Here is a 14,620-nt window from a genome sequence, read left to right on the forward strand (position 1 = left end):
TCATCACAAGGTTAATTTAGTAGCTATGTTGGAGCTTTATTGCATTATTTTTTTTTGTCAGCTACTGCTTCCAAGAAGAATAAACTTTCAATTTCACCATATATTTTCTTATTTTATATTTCTCACACAACATAATGCTTCACTTTCTTTTGCTAAACTAATTTTGGCTTGACAGTTGCTGCATCCCTCCCTGTTCCACAAAAGGCAATTTGTTGCTGCAACACACCACTAAACACAAACTGTTTTATTGTGTCTGCTGGATTTATTGAAGACAAAGTGCTTTGCTGTTTCTGAGGCATTTCATACATTGCTGCATTGTTGATTGTAGTTAATTTCTTGCACTTTGAACTGTTGTGCCTCCTCTTTCTCTCAATCTGCCTCTCTTTCTTTCTCTTACATACATACATACACACACACACACACACACACACACACACACACACACACACACACACACACACACTCATAGAAAAGAGGTTATTGCAAAATTTTAAGTGGATGCAGCCGATGCACATAAGCTGATGACTGTGTGCTCAGTGAACACATCTACCAGATTTAATAGTCACCCATCTCCACCACTTTAAAGCAGCTAAATTTGTCGCCGCTTGATCTGCTTTGTGCACTACTGAGCTGCTGGGAGTGTTAAAGATATGAACAGCAGCTTTCACAGGGGTGCTAATCCCGCTCATTTTGGCATCTGTATACTTACGAGTGTGTATCTGTGGCGTTTTTGTAATTGTGTGAATGTGTGATGTTAATGTAGTAAGTGTAGTGTAAGTTTGAAGGAATATTCAACTTCCTTACCAATGTAAAACACACACTTCCTTATCACAATCAGGTGTAGGACAGAAATACAAAACACACTCAAGCTGCCCCGATGAAAGATGTTCCTAATGAATTCATACACCTTGAGAGCAGCTTTTCCAGTGTGCCGTTCACGTCCCCACCGTTTTTTCTGCGTCATTGAACCCTCTGCCTGAGTGTCTGCTGACTCTGCATATCTGCCATACTGTGCCCAGTACTGCTGGCCTCTTTTTCGCTCTCTGACTGCAATAAACCCCTCACTGTTCAGCTGTCTGCAGACATATGCTAAGCTGTTTCCCAAAACACCAGTGTTCATCGTCTACAATACACCACAGAGCAGACGGAGACAGAACACAAAGGCTGGGACAAGATAACAGTCAACACACAAATTGAATATTTGCAGAGAACTTACATTCATAGAAAATACATACATACAGTCTAATCTGCAAAACTATCACCCTACTGCAGCAAACATAAGGAACCTGAGCTGAAAAATGTTAAAGCTTTGTTATGCAGCACAGCATGACTGTAAATACTATCCTATTCCATCAGACATCCCACTTCTCATCCCTCACTGCACTACAGCACTGTGATGCAGAAAGCTATCCTAAAGAGAATCGGCCATGCCCTGAGTCTGTATAAATTTGCATCCGTAGTTAGTGCGGGAGCTCCTGTGGTGATGAAATGTAGCCTATTCTCCCGGGTGCTTCTCCTTAACATGCAGGGCACGCTGTTCACAAATGTGAGTGACAGTGCACACTGTGTGTACGTCAATGTTACAATGCGAGAACAGGACTTTCAGTTGGATTGACTGCCTGCATGTGACCAGAAAATATTAACAACTATGGTAGCATTTGTTTTTAGTTCAAATGGGGCCGTTTGTTTTGCATTAAAAAAAGAAATATAGACACTGCATATTTGTGGTTCTTAAAGATTATTATTTCTATAAATAATAGCTAAGAAATGGCAGCACCAGTTTTGCTAAAGTATATCAAGTTCAATGATGTTTTGACAGTGTAAAAGCTAATGAGCACAGCTACGTTTGAAACCTACACACTATAAATCAGATGTGCTTGCAAGTTGAGAAGCTTGACTGTACATGCATACACTTGATGCCAAGAGTTTATTAAGATGTGCACAGAGTGCACATGTCAGAGTTAAATTTAAAGGGATATTTCACCGTTGGAAAGATGAATATATCTTTAAATTGGATCAATTATGTAGTAGAAATGTGAAACATTTTTTTTTAGAAATTAGTGCCTTCTAGGCCGAGATAAGCCAGAAAATGTGTTTTTGGCTCATATGGATGAAAGACACCAAAACCCAGAGGGCCCTATCTTGCACTCAGCGCAATTTCCTTTGTACACGGACACATGTATCATTCCTATTTTGCACCCGACTTACAGCGGACTTTTCCCTCTACAGACGCACGTCGGTAAATTAGGGAATGAATTGAAATGAAAAGAGGAGCCGTGTTCTGGCGCAAAAGTTCCCCAGTGCTATTTTGCAGTTTCAGACAACAGTTCCGTCACAGACCAGGAAAAACCTGGTCTAAAGTAAGTGACGCGTTATTCAGATGCTATTTTAGTGGCGCATGCTTGGCCATAATGTAGCGTAAAAATGAAAAATCTTACTGAAAATGCGCTTTAGGTGTTTGGATAGATCAGGAGGCACTTTACAGTACAGTCCTCAAAAAGTCGCAGCATTCTTTGTGGCTTGTTGTGTTTTACACAACATTTCCATGAATCATGGATTTGTTGATGACATAAATGAGGAAATATTAGAGGACTTAAGGAGACGTGATGTTGAACTACGGTGGGATTGGACACTCGATGTGCTCCTGGTGGAGCGGGTGGACGGAGATGGAGTGGGGGGAGGAGGAAGGGGCACAACAGGTGCAGGTGGTGCGTTTGGAGGCCCACGCTCCATGGCTGCAGCGATCCTCTCCAGCCTTGGGAAAATGCGCCCAAGAGGCCGCAGCAACATCGTCACCCGGCCAAGACGGACATTTATTACTTTGCCGCATCTCGGACAGCTCCCGCTGGCGTGCGCCAGGCAAATCCGCCGTTATAATAGCAATCTGCCATGGAACAAGCGCGCCTGCTCTTAAAGGGAATGTGAGATGACGCTCTGATTGGTTATTTTCACGTTACGCCCAAACCACACCTAGCTACTTCAGACCAACCCATTGTTAGATTTGCGTCGGGCGCAAGACTCATTTATCCCGCCGGTATAATAGCAACAGCACCCGAGATCCGCCCACAAAGCTACTTGTGTTTCACGTTTGATACTTGCATTTCAGATCGTTAAAATAGGGCCCAGAATGCATTTGCTTCTACCGTTTACAGACAGTGAGGCAGCATTCAACTCAACTCAAGTGTGTTTTATTGTCGTTTCAACCATATACACGAAACAACGTTTCACCGTGGCTCAAGTGGTGTTACACATTTAAAATATATAAAAACAACATTATATAAAAACGGCATACAAAACAGGCTACATTTAGTGCACACACATTATATGCTCCGTAAAGTTCAGCTAATGCATACTAGCATTAACGCTTGGTGGGCTGTAAACACAGTTTAAACACAGCTGTGAATTTGCTTGGAATGTAGAATGGTTGGCATTTAACAGTCACAAACTCCACCAGCGGTTAGCAGTTAGTTGGATACAAATCACCCCATTTCTGCACCAGTCTGTGTTAACACAGCCCACTTCCACTAGCCTTACCCGGCGACAGAGCAGCAGGCCTGGTGGCTGGATAGTCCGGTACACTGTTTCCACAACAACAAAAACACAGCAGTCTCTGAACTCGCGTTGGGAGTTTTGTTGAAGTTGGATGTAGTCCAGTTTGTTGTCTAATGAGTGGACACTTGGAAGCAGGATTGATGGAACAGTTGGCCAGCTAGTGTTAGCTTTCCACCTAGCTAGGTTATACTCTAGCCTTCGTTTGCGTTTCATCGCTGAGGATGTCCCCTTACCGGCTAGCAGCACTGGGTGACACCGCAGGCTGAGGTGGTGGTCTCCTAGCAGGTGAAGCTCGCGTAGTGTGTTGAGTATTCCGTCTGTAATAAAGTTTCCTGCATATTCTCTGATCTGTACTAATGTATCCCGGTGGTACACATGTGCGGTAGTTTGAATGCACATAATTGTAGTAAAAGTTTGCTGATGAAAAGAGAGCCTGTTTAGCGATACTTCAAGATGACTGACACTCGGTTTTCTTCGGTAAGTTTCGTGTAAAGACCAGTCCAACCCCCTATGGACGGGTTGAAAACATGCTACTACTGGCTGTAGTCCATTGCCTCTGGGCAAAAAACCTTTCCGACCTTTTCAGTGTTTCTACTGATACAAAGCTTAATGCTAAATCGGTAAAGTATCCCTTAAATTCAAGTCGCTAAATCACAAGGGCATTGAATCAACCTGAGCTCGGGATAAACAACTCTTCATAAGAAAAGGCTAATTGTGAAACACACTGAAGAGACTCCATCATTCTGTAGGAATGAGTTTACAAGGATGTTGTGAAATGAGTGTGTGTATGTCTGGAGATGAGTGTCTTTAGGTCCACGTGTGTGTACCAACCACCACAGTGTTATCAGACTCAATGCCTGCTTTGAACTCATGCCCCCTGGTAATACGTCTTAATGCGGGTATAGAGTCACTAGGTCTTCAGATATTACATAACAGTAGCTGCTAGGTTTGTTTGGGGATTTGTTGCTGACACCAAACTCACCAGAGCTAACGCCTCACTCAGGTCCAATGTCAAACACATAATGCTCTTATAAATGTCTCTGGTGCATAAGTCTGCAGCACTGTGAGGATGTCTTCAGGAAGCATTCACTGATTTGAATGACGGATCATTCTCATTCCAACCTCTTAATGCACTGCAGCACCTGTTGGGCACAACATCACTGCTCCGCAGTCTTCACCTTTGTACTTAGCCTAAGGTGACCAGATTTCTGAGACAAAATCCAGGGACATTTTCAGCTCAGAAGCGTAAATACCTCCAAAACAGGTAATGTTTTTATCTTTGTAAACTTAAAATGGGGACACTGCCCCAGGAGTGTCACTAGACCTAGACCTGCACTGGGGCACAAGCCCCCCTAGGGGAGGTCCATGGGCATGCTCCCCTGTAAGAAAATGTTGTCTATTTTAACGTTTAAATGCATCAACCTGGTGCACTTTGAAAAGAAATCCAGAAAAACTTGATTATTCTTATCTATGGATGGAAATATTTGTGCTGTAGCCTGAACTATTTTGCACTTCAGAATTTTAACTATGCACACACAGGTGGAATAGTTTTTTCTTCATATTTTTGCATTAATGTCACTAGGAAGCATACCAGTAGAAATATATAGTCATATTTGTAAGTGGGATATATGCCTATATATATATATATATATATATATATATATATATATATATATATATATATATATATACAAAAGTTCTGTGCTGACATAAATAGTTTACATGAGAATACATTATAATTTTGGCCCAAAGTTGGAGACCATGTAGAAATTTGTTGCAATTTCAAAACCGGATTACCCGGGAACCGCTTGTTGTACCGATGCATGTGTTGAGTGAAGAGTTTGTGAGATATTTCACAGAGAGTAATGGTTGTGCAGAGAAATGCAGAATGCAAATATGATAACATTTCATGTAAGCAAACCATTTGTCACAGCAACTGGCGCTAATATCATTGGAACACTTAGATTGTGGTTGAGGTGGTTGTGCCAGACTCACACCTTTGGCTGAGACTCTATCTGTCAGAGGGAGAGCAGGAGTACAGTTGTGAAGAAGTTGGTAATTTCATGGCGCAGATTAACACTTTTGCATGCACTATAGCTGTGTCACATTCTAATCAGGGGCTGAGCCCCCCTAAAGGCCTGATCCTAGAATCGCCCCTGCTGCTGCTTTATACTTGTACTCCACTACACCTCATAGGGAAATGTTGTAATGTTTACTGCACTACATTTATCGGACAGCTTTTGCTTTATTGCTTCACGCTTGGCTTGTTTCTGCAACAGCTCATTGAGTAACGGATACAATTAAAACTATCGAGAAAATATTTTCCTTTGACATGGTCCAGTATTAAACGAGATCGCTGCAGTCGGCAACGGCGAAACAAGCTACAATGTTTAACTTACAAAGTTAATAGGACAATTGTCCAGCTTGTATTTATGTTCATAAAAATGCTTGTTTTGCCACTGTCAGGCTCAGATTAATATTCTAAGTGTCTGGCAACATTATGGAAAGGATTTCTAAGGAGGTCGACCTTTCTGTTAAAGAGTAAGATCCTTTTTTTAAACATAAAAAAAGTCCGCGAAATTGCGTTCGCTAAACGCCCCAGACTCCATATAATTTTAGCATCGTAAAATATGGGCATTCTAGAACATCTCTGAGCTCTGAGCAGCGCTCTGGCTGTCTTGAGGCTGCGCGTGTAGGCTGCGCGACTATACGTTTGGTCAGTGTTTTCTTTCTTTCATTCTGATTTCGGGTCTGTCAGTCACAGTGAAAACCGGGGACATTTCCGGGGACAGCTCCAGCCGGGGACATGTCACCGAAACCGGGGACCCGGGGACGTCTGGTCACTGGTAACTTAGGCACAAGAATACACTCACAAGATAAAAATATCCTCCACTTACCAACTTAAACACATATGTTCCTCATTATATGAAGTACAGTGAAGCCTCCAGGATGGCTAATTTGACTGTAGTTTTTAAATATTATGCTGACAAAGCCAGCCTACACAGGCCACACTGAAAAACATAATGCAGTATATTGCCAGCGTAGTAAGGCTTTACATTTTGGGGTAGAAAAAAAAAATAAGGTAAACATTTCATGGATAGTTAATGTTTAAGTAATTAAGCCTAGTGAATAGCATCTTGATAAATGAGTTTTTAGTAGCTACATAAGATAACTAACCAAGCTTCATCTGTTCCAAAATTGCCTGTGCATCAATCCAAAAAAATGAAACTTAGGATAAGTGCATGCTTACTCCTATGATTAATCTACATTTTTCTTGCCATCTTTTCACTCTATCAGCTGATAGAAAGCATTCACACTTTCACTTCAGCCAAATAGATTTTGTCACGACCTCTGTGAGCCAATCAGCACGTCAGCATCAAACTTTAAAATCAGTTATTTCAGTTGACGTGACCCACCTGAACCCCTCCACCACAAAATGTTTTTTTAGTTCTTTTATAACGTTAGATAGACAAGATGACAACATACAACATATTGTATATTGTTATACAAGACAATATAACAAGAAACAAAACAACACACAGTAAAATGAAATTGTAACTTTAGGTAGATTTAGCTGAAGTCAACAGAGGAATTGCGTAGTAATGTCACACAGGTCCAGATTCCATCAGACAGCTATATGATAGCACCACATATCACTTAACTTTTCCTTTTGTCAAATATCACATATCAAATACATGTATTAGAGCTGCAACTAATAATTATTTTATTTAAATCTGCAAATTATTTTCTCAGTTAATCATTCTCTAAGTTGGTATATAAAATGCCAGCAAATAGTGAAAAATGAGCATCAACATCTTCTTGAAATGTCTTTTTTTGGCTAGAATAGGCTTTGAATAGAAAATATAGGATGAATGGCACCTAATATAACTGACCTTCTATAGCACAGCTTGCTCCATGGATTTAGTTAGTGCGAAGTTAAAGTCCTTTATCATCTATTTTTCATGTTCTTGTGTCTACCCTCTGGTGTGTGAAGGCAGAGCTGAGACCAGAGACCTTGAACGCAGACTATATATCAGAGGCAGAGGCTCTCGGTTCACAACCGCATCCAACCAGCAATTATGTCAAGTGGTTTTTGCATCACAACTCTGATGTCATCTTGGTCTGAGCTGTCGTCCACAGACGTGTACTTGGAGAGACATGCTTGGCATTAGTTAACAGCGCTCAGCGCTGTCCTCTCCGGCGTGGTTTGGAGTGTTTGATGTGAGAGGGAAATGAAAAAAAGCTCATGAAATATGGCAGCAACAGTTTTCTCCCCCCGGTAATGTCTAACTTGCTAATATGTTGAGTTGATGTGCCTTTGAACTTGCAGAGTTGTTTACCTGCGCAGAAACGTGTTAATGAACGATAGTGGCAATACCTGAAGCCTGAACTAAGCCTTTTTATTAGAAACCTGCTCTGAAATTGAATTTTGAGCATCAAAGTGGCTGATAATGATAATGGATTCAGAACCGTCACCCCATATAAGAGCAAATTTCCAGTTCAGCTATTTAATCCCCATCTGTCTCATTTGAAGTATATAAATTGTGTGCTATCTGCCGTTGTGCTCTGGTACCAAGATACGCTGTGGCTCTGACCCACTTTTATCCGTCCTGAAAGACAGGTACCGACACGTGCTCACATACAGTCCTAATTGGCTGCAGCCTTGTCACCGGTGCTGCCTGTAGCACCGGCTCTCGAAAGGCACTCCAGCGTGCAGCTTTTGGATTTTCAAATGTCACTTTGAGCTCACACAGGTCTACTCTAACAAGCTGTGTTTACCCCGACTCTGTGAGAAGACAAGAGGGTCCTTATGTCACCTCCTTATCTCAGCTGATGCAGAGAGATTTCTTTTCTGCTGTCTGTCAGTTGTACCTTCAAAGTTTCTCCTTAAGCTCATTTCAATGCTTTCTGGTTGCTGCCGAAAACAGCTATTAGCGATGGACCTCTGCTTTCCTCGGTGCAGTTTGTGCTCTGTAGTTCATATTCCTGTGGATAACCAGCTAAATGCAGACACTGTGACATTGTGTTGAGATATTTGCTGCACAGCTACAAAGCAGCAGTGATTTTTTTTTAGCTATCTGCTGGTGGTTCAGACTATAGGAGAAGGAATCTGTTTCTCTCCAGCAATAGTCTTGAAAGAACACAATGCAAATGCAAGCTTTTGTCTTTCCCTGCTGCTGTCGCTGTCACTAATGCTATATTTCTCCACCTACACCTATTATCCACAGCTTGCTCAAAGTGATTTTGGGAAACATTAAAGTTACTAACGAATGTAGGAGTAGATGAGACAATTTGCAGGAAAGTAGGTCCACCAATGAAATCAATTAAAACACAGGGACTCCTAGAGTGCACCGAACAAAAACAAAGGTGAATTTTTTTCCTTTCATTTATATACAGCTGTTAAAGGATTTCACTCCCTTCTGTCCAGCATTTTCCTGCTCCTGCTTTGTAATTGAATGAAGCTGTTATATAAGACTTTATATGGATGCTAACATGAATAATCCCAAAAATACATTTAAATCATTCAAACGTTTCCTGACCCCTGACCTTTTTGTAAAAGCAGTTACTTGCCCTTTTTTGCCATTACACACCATTACACCTGATATGAAGGCGCGCTGCACCTTATCTGTACATGAATTACCTTTGTGTGAGTGGCGTCATTTTAGTGAGAGCCACAATCCTCTCCGAGTCGCTCATTAGGTGTTGAAGAGATGGCCTCAGACACATTATCAAAGAGGCTTTTTTTTTTTTTTTTTTTTTTTTTTACGATTATTTTTCTTCTTTTCCTTTTTCCTTTAATTTTTGACAGGACAGCTAGGTGAGAGAGAGGGGGAAGACATGCAGGAAATTGTCACAGATTGGATTCAAACATTGGACCTCTGTGCCGAGACATAAACCTCTCAGTATATGTGCGCCTGCTCTACCACTGACCCAACCTGGCCACATTGGAGGCTTTTATGTTCAGCCGATGGTTCAGCGTCCCCTCCCCTGAGATTTGTTTTTCTAAATTCTTTGACTCAAAGGAAGAAAGAGAAACCTGGATCGCTCTACGGTGATCTCTTGTACTTCTCACAAGGTGGCACACTGATCAACTTAATGCAATATGAGAGCATTTAATTCCTGGCCTTCTCTGGACTGGTAAAAACAATATTTTAATTACACATCAAGAACAGGTTTTGGAGTGATCAGAATTCAACTCATTCTTGTGATAAATTCCGTTACCATTTGGAGGTAATTATATTTTTATTGTTAAAAGTGCAATTTGTTGATTTGTTCTAGAGATAATGGGTTAATATGAATGAAGCATCGGGTATAACCAGTAACACAATTTGCCTTTTGAATGTGTGATGGTTTAGAGTCACTTCGCGAAGATTAATTAATAATAATAACTTTATGACCTCACATAGTGGAGGCCATGGCAGATGTTATGAAGGGTCTATGTGTTTACCAGTCTTTGTCACCGCTTCACTTTCAGCTGTTCAGGCCGTGGTCAGTGAGACAGTTGAGACGTACATTTTCGTTTCATGCGGTTGCAGCATGTATCAAAGCTACCAGGTGGTGGCAATGTTGCTGTGGGCAAAATCAAATCCCTCCTGCAGTTTCTGCTTCCACATTGGAGCTTTGTGCTCTGATGCTGCTTGCTCAGAGCTGGTTGACAGAGTGAGATGCAGCTCTCTCCATCCCAATGAGTCTTAAAGGGCTTTACCTCAGCTGACTGTTTCTTGAAAGTTTAACTGTACAGTATATCATACATTTGTATCTTGAAAGATAATGTGATAAAACTATTGAGAGAGAAACCTTCAGGATTAATGGGCAGTGTTGAGAGAAGTGTTTGATCGGTTAGCCAGTAGCTGATATTTTCAGATATGCAAATCACAAATTGCATCATAATATAACAATTTGAAATTCATGTGAGCAGTGGTCTGTGCTGATCTTTATTATCCCATATAGTTAGGTAGGGAAGATCATGCTTTCATACTTTTGGCTGTTTTTCATGGTTTGGTTTGTCATCTCAGTTTTGGCTTGGAGACTCCATTACAAACTGGAGTTGAGGGGTTTGAAAGATGTAGGCCTTTGCAAGGCAGTGAGGATCAAACAAAATATGCTATTCAGTTGCATTATGGAAAATGTAGTCAGTGTCCAACCTTATGACTGCTCTTGAGGCTGAATAGAGTAATCCCTCTAGTGAGGTTACAAAATGTTGTGGAAAGTGACGGCTGGTAATAAATTACTGCCCAAGTTTTGAAATGAGATACTCAACGATCACATACGGGTGTAATTTGAGGTGTCCCAATATTTTTGGCCATATAATACCCCTTAACATTTTTAAGAAAATCTGTTTTTGTTAATTGCCAACTAGCTACTGTCAGCAATCTTAAAATGCTACAGATTAAACCATGTCCTCTGATGGTTTAACTGTTTCTACTTAAATGGTCAGTGAGTTGTTTTAATTCACTTGAAGGTCTGTCTTGGAGGTAATTAGCATGCTGTTGCATTGTAAGCTCGAAATAAATTACTGTGTTTATATGTTAACAGACTTGAAACAGGAAGGTTAATTGAATCCTCCCCTGACAAAAACTGTGAAAAAATGAGTGAGGAATGTTTTACCTTCTTCTATTTAGTTCTTTTTAAAATTTTGATTCAGTGTTTCCTGGTGAAACTGCGGTGTAGAGAATCTGCAGGGAGAGCAGAAAACTTTTCCTGCCCTGCAGTCTTCATTGTGAAGATGTTTTCCTCTGGGCTGCCCTCAAGAGCTTTAATTTCTAACAGCTTTCACTTGAACTGAATAGCAGACAAGAAAAAAAAAAGTGAGTGTGAATTACTTCATGGCTTGAAACTGTGTTACAAACTGTTTTCAGAGATAAATAGCTTTTTGGCTTAAGTTCTTTCGCTTTATTATTTTGAATTTATTGATTTGATTTAATATCCTCAGGAGAATCTACTGGTGTTACATTTATATATAAAAAATACAATATATAATATAGGGCTGCAACTAACGATTATTTTAATAATCGATTAATCTGTCGATTATTTTTTTGATTAATCGATGAATCGATAAAAAAAAAAAGCATTAATTTACATCAACTCAATACATACATACTTGTTGTTTTAGTTAATAGTTGTGTAAAGGTAAGTAACCCAAATAGCAGATACAGACAAGACACACAGACAGACAGACAGACAGACACACACACACACACACTTATTCATTAAATTATTACCATCACCATACAGTACATACCACAAACTATTATATTTGTCAACAATAACTGATATGGGACAAAGCACATAATATATACATGACAACAGATTGAAAAATGAATGGGCCAAAAAAGGCGAGTGAATAAAACCGTGTCTTTAGTCTTGCAAACTATACCACCCCTGCTTTATTACTGTTATTGCCGAGCTAACGCTAGCTTGTCATGCTAGTCAGCTGGATAACGAGTAAACAGCAGCACCAGAAGAGCTACTGGAGGGACGGTACGTTCCTCACTTCAGAACGGAACAGAAGTAGGATAGTGTAGTGACTTTACCCTGCTGTTGAACTCCCTTCCTCCTGTTAAGAAAAGTCTAAAAGACGTGGTCGTTCTGATTTCTGGAGGAAGGAGGAGAAGCTGGGGTCGAATTGAAAGTTAAGCAAAAGGTTTAATAAAACAACACAATGAAAACGACAGTCAAAACACAATCAAACATAAAACATAAAACACTGCCAGCAGCAGAATGCAGACATGCTTCCCCTGTCAGGTCACAGTTAGCAGCCATGCGACATGACAAAACAAATGTTACACTGCAGCTGACAGCGGACTGAATCCATGCATCTCCTTGTGGAGTCACATCGAAAACAGTCCTGAGACATTCTCCGGATCACACATTTATTCCCTACACCTGGGTGGTTCCTCAAATGAAATCTTCCCCTATTGGTCAGATGTCTCTCAAAAGAAAAGTGTACGTTCCCAATCATTCCAACTAAATGAATACAATTTCATTGTTCTAATCACGTCTAGCTCAACAGGGGACGGCTTCCCAAAAAGAGACAACAGTTACCTTTCCTGTGGGGACAAGGAGTCTCCTACAGTATACTAAATAACAGCCATGACCTAATTAATTCTTTAGAAGCTAGGTTTTGGGTGAGGCAGTCAAATGCTTAGTGTGGTGTGATGCAATCGGTTGATTCAGTGCTTCCTCCAGCTACAGTGTTCATTCAACTAAAAGTACATTTTTATCAGACATCACCAATGTTATAACTTGTTTAAACCTAACACTCCTCATCAAGGACTCAACAGGTTTACGTTTTAGGTGCTGACTCATCACTGTGGTGCGCCCGTGCCATGCCTTGTCGCTTTTGTTTATCTTGCAATTAACACGTTTTTGATTTATTTAGTGTGAAATGCTCCCACAACTTGGATGACTTGGGTCGTACTGATTTCTCTGCCTCCGCCGAGTGTTTCAGAACAACGTTACGGGTCTCTCTGGTCTCTCCGTATTTCCTCTACCCCCGCTCTGCTCTTTTTTCTTTTCTTTCGCTCCGCGCTGCTCCGCTCTGCTCCGCTCTGCTCCGCGCTCAACTCAATTTTCTTTCATCTCCGCGACTAGGTTGCCTAATAGTTGCGCGACACAACAAATCGATAATTAAATTCGTTGCCAACTTTTTTAGTAATCAAATTTTATCGATTTTATTGATTCGTTGTTGCAGCCCTAATATAATATAATACAAAAACATTTTTTTCTTATATTTTTGTAATATGAAAAATATGATGTTTTTAGGGTGTACTGACCAATCAACCTTTAAGGGTAACTCTGGCTCATTGAAAGTTGTATATACTGCATATCAAACTTAAAGTCAATATATTTTATTAGAATTGGGGAACCATTGTGAACATATTATATATTTAATATTAAAAGAACACAGATTATGTTTCATGACTTGTTGACATGCATCTAAATAAACTAAACATGTTTCCAGTGTTTTCACATTGCAGTTGCAAATAAGACAATGTGCCTGAAGTTCCCTTATACAACATCTGGAAGCATGCAGTATGTTAAGAAACATATCTTGTATGTCTTTACATAATTGAAATATGAATAGAGGTAACTTCTATACAGATAATCATTCATGTATCCTGTCAACTCATGCAGAGACATGTACAATTTGGAGTATTTCAGAATAACTGTCGATTAACCCATCAACTGAATTTCCATGTATATTGTTTTAGCCATGCTAGTGTCTGTCTGTCTGTCTGTTGGTCAGTCTGTCCACCACTTTAGTCCAGGCTGAAATATCTCAACAACTGTTAGATGGATTGATTTGAAGATCTGTACAGAGTACTGACGTTGATGGTCCAAAAAAGATGAATCCTAGTGACTTTGGTGATCCATTGGTTTACATTTGTGGTTCAGAGTGCAATTTCTCAACAACTGTTGGATAGATAACATGAAATCTGGTGCAGACATCCATCCGTCCTCCTCGGGATGAATTGTTGTCAGTTTTGTGATCCAAAAACTTTAGGTCAAAATGTTAATTGCCCAGTATTTAGTAAGTTTTTGACTAAATATCTGCAAAACTAATGACCTACCCATCAGCCTCAGCTATACTTTGTGTTAAGTGCTAATTAGCAAATGTTCGTATGATAAAATTCTAAAATAAGATGCTCAACATAATAGTAAACATTATAACTGCTAGACATCTGCGTTTTAGCGTAGTCTTCTATTAGGTGCAAAGCACTGCTGTACCTACAGTAAGTGCAGCTTCACAAAGCTGCTAGCATAACCATTAACTATTACTTTCTAATTTTATTACTGTATGAGAGACAATCATCAAGTGTACTAGTGTCAAGTGAACAGTTGACTCTTGATAGACTCATTAGTAACAGAAATGCAATCAAAAGCCTATGACATAAATCTGTATTCTGCTTGCTTACATGCAGTAAAACAGGGTACAAAATATGCACAATAGGTGTGTGTGATGTTCCTCTTTGGACCTGGCTGAATTGAGTGTCTGGATGAAGATCTGAGCCGATCAAATACAGTTTAGTATCTAAACAAGCTAAAACATAGCTGTTGTGAGGTG

The 14,620-nt window shown here is 40.1% G+C and overlaps 1 protein-coding gene across 4 annotated transcripts in view; it reads left to right on the forward strand.

The window, feature by feature from the left end:
• LOC114554756 (kazrin-like) overlaps positions 1–14,620 on the forward strand; it is a 108,790-nt gene that overhangs the window by 6,583 nt on the left and 87,587 nt on the right. Inside the window, exon 1 of one of the 4 annotated variants that reach the window (XM_028576777.1) lies at positions 2,274–2,360. The exons of the other annotated variants lie outside the window; for them this stretch is intronic. The gene's annotated coding sequence lies outside the window, so the exon portion shown is untranslated. Of the gene's footprint in view, positions 1–2,273; positions 2,361–14,620 lie in introns of those variants that run through there. 4 annotated transcript variants of the gene reach the window in all.

This window comes from Perca flavescens, chromosome 4 (assembly GCF_004354835.1).
Source record: "Perca flavescens isolate YP-PL-M2 chromosome 4, PFLA_1.0, whole genome shotgun sequence".
Lineage (NCBI taxonomy): Eukaryota > Metazoa > Chordata > Actinopteri > Perciformes > Percidae > Perca > Perca flavescens.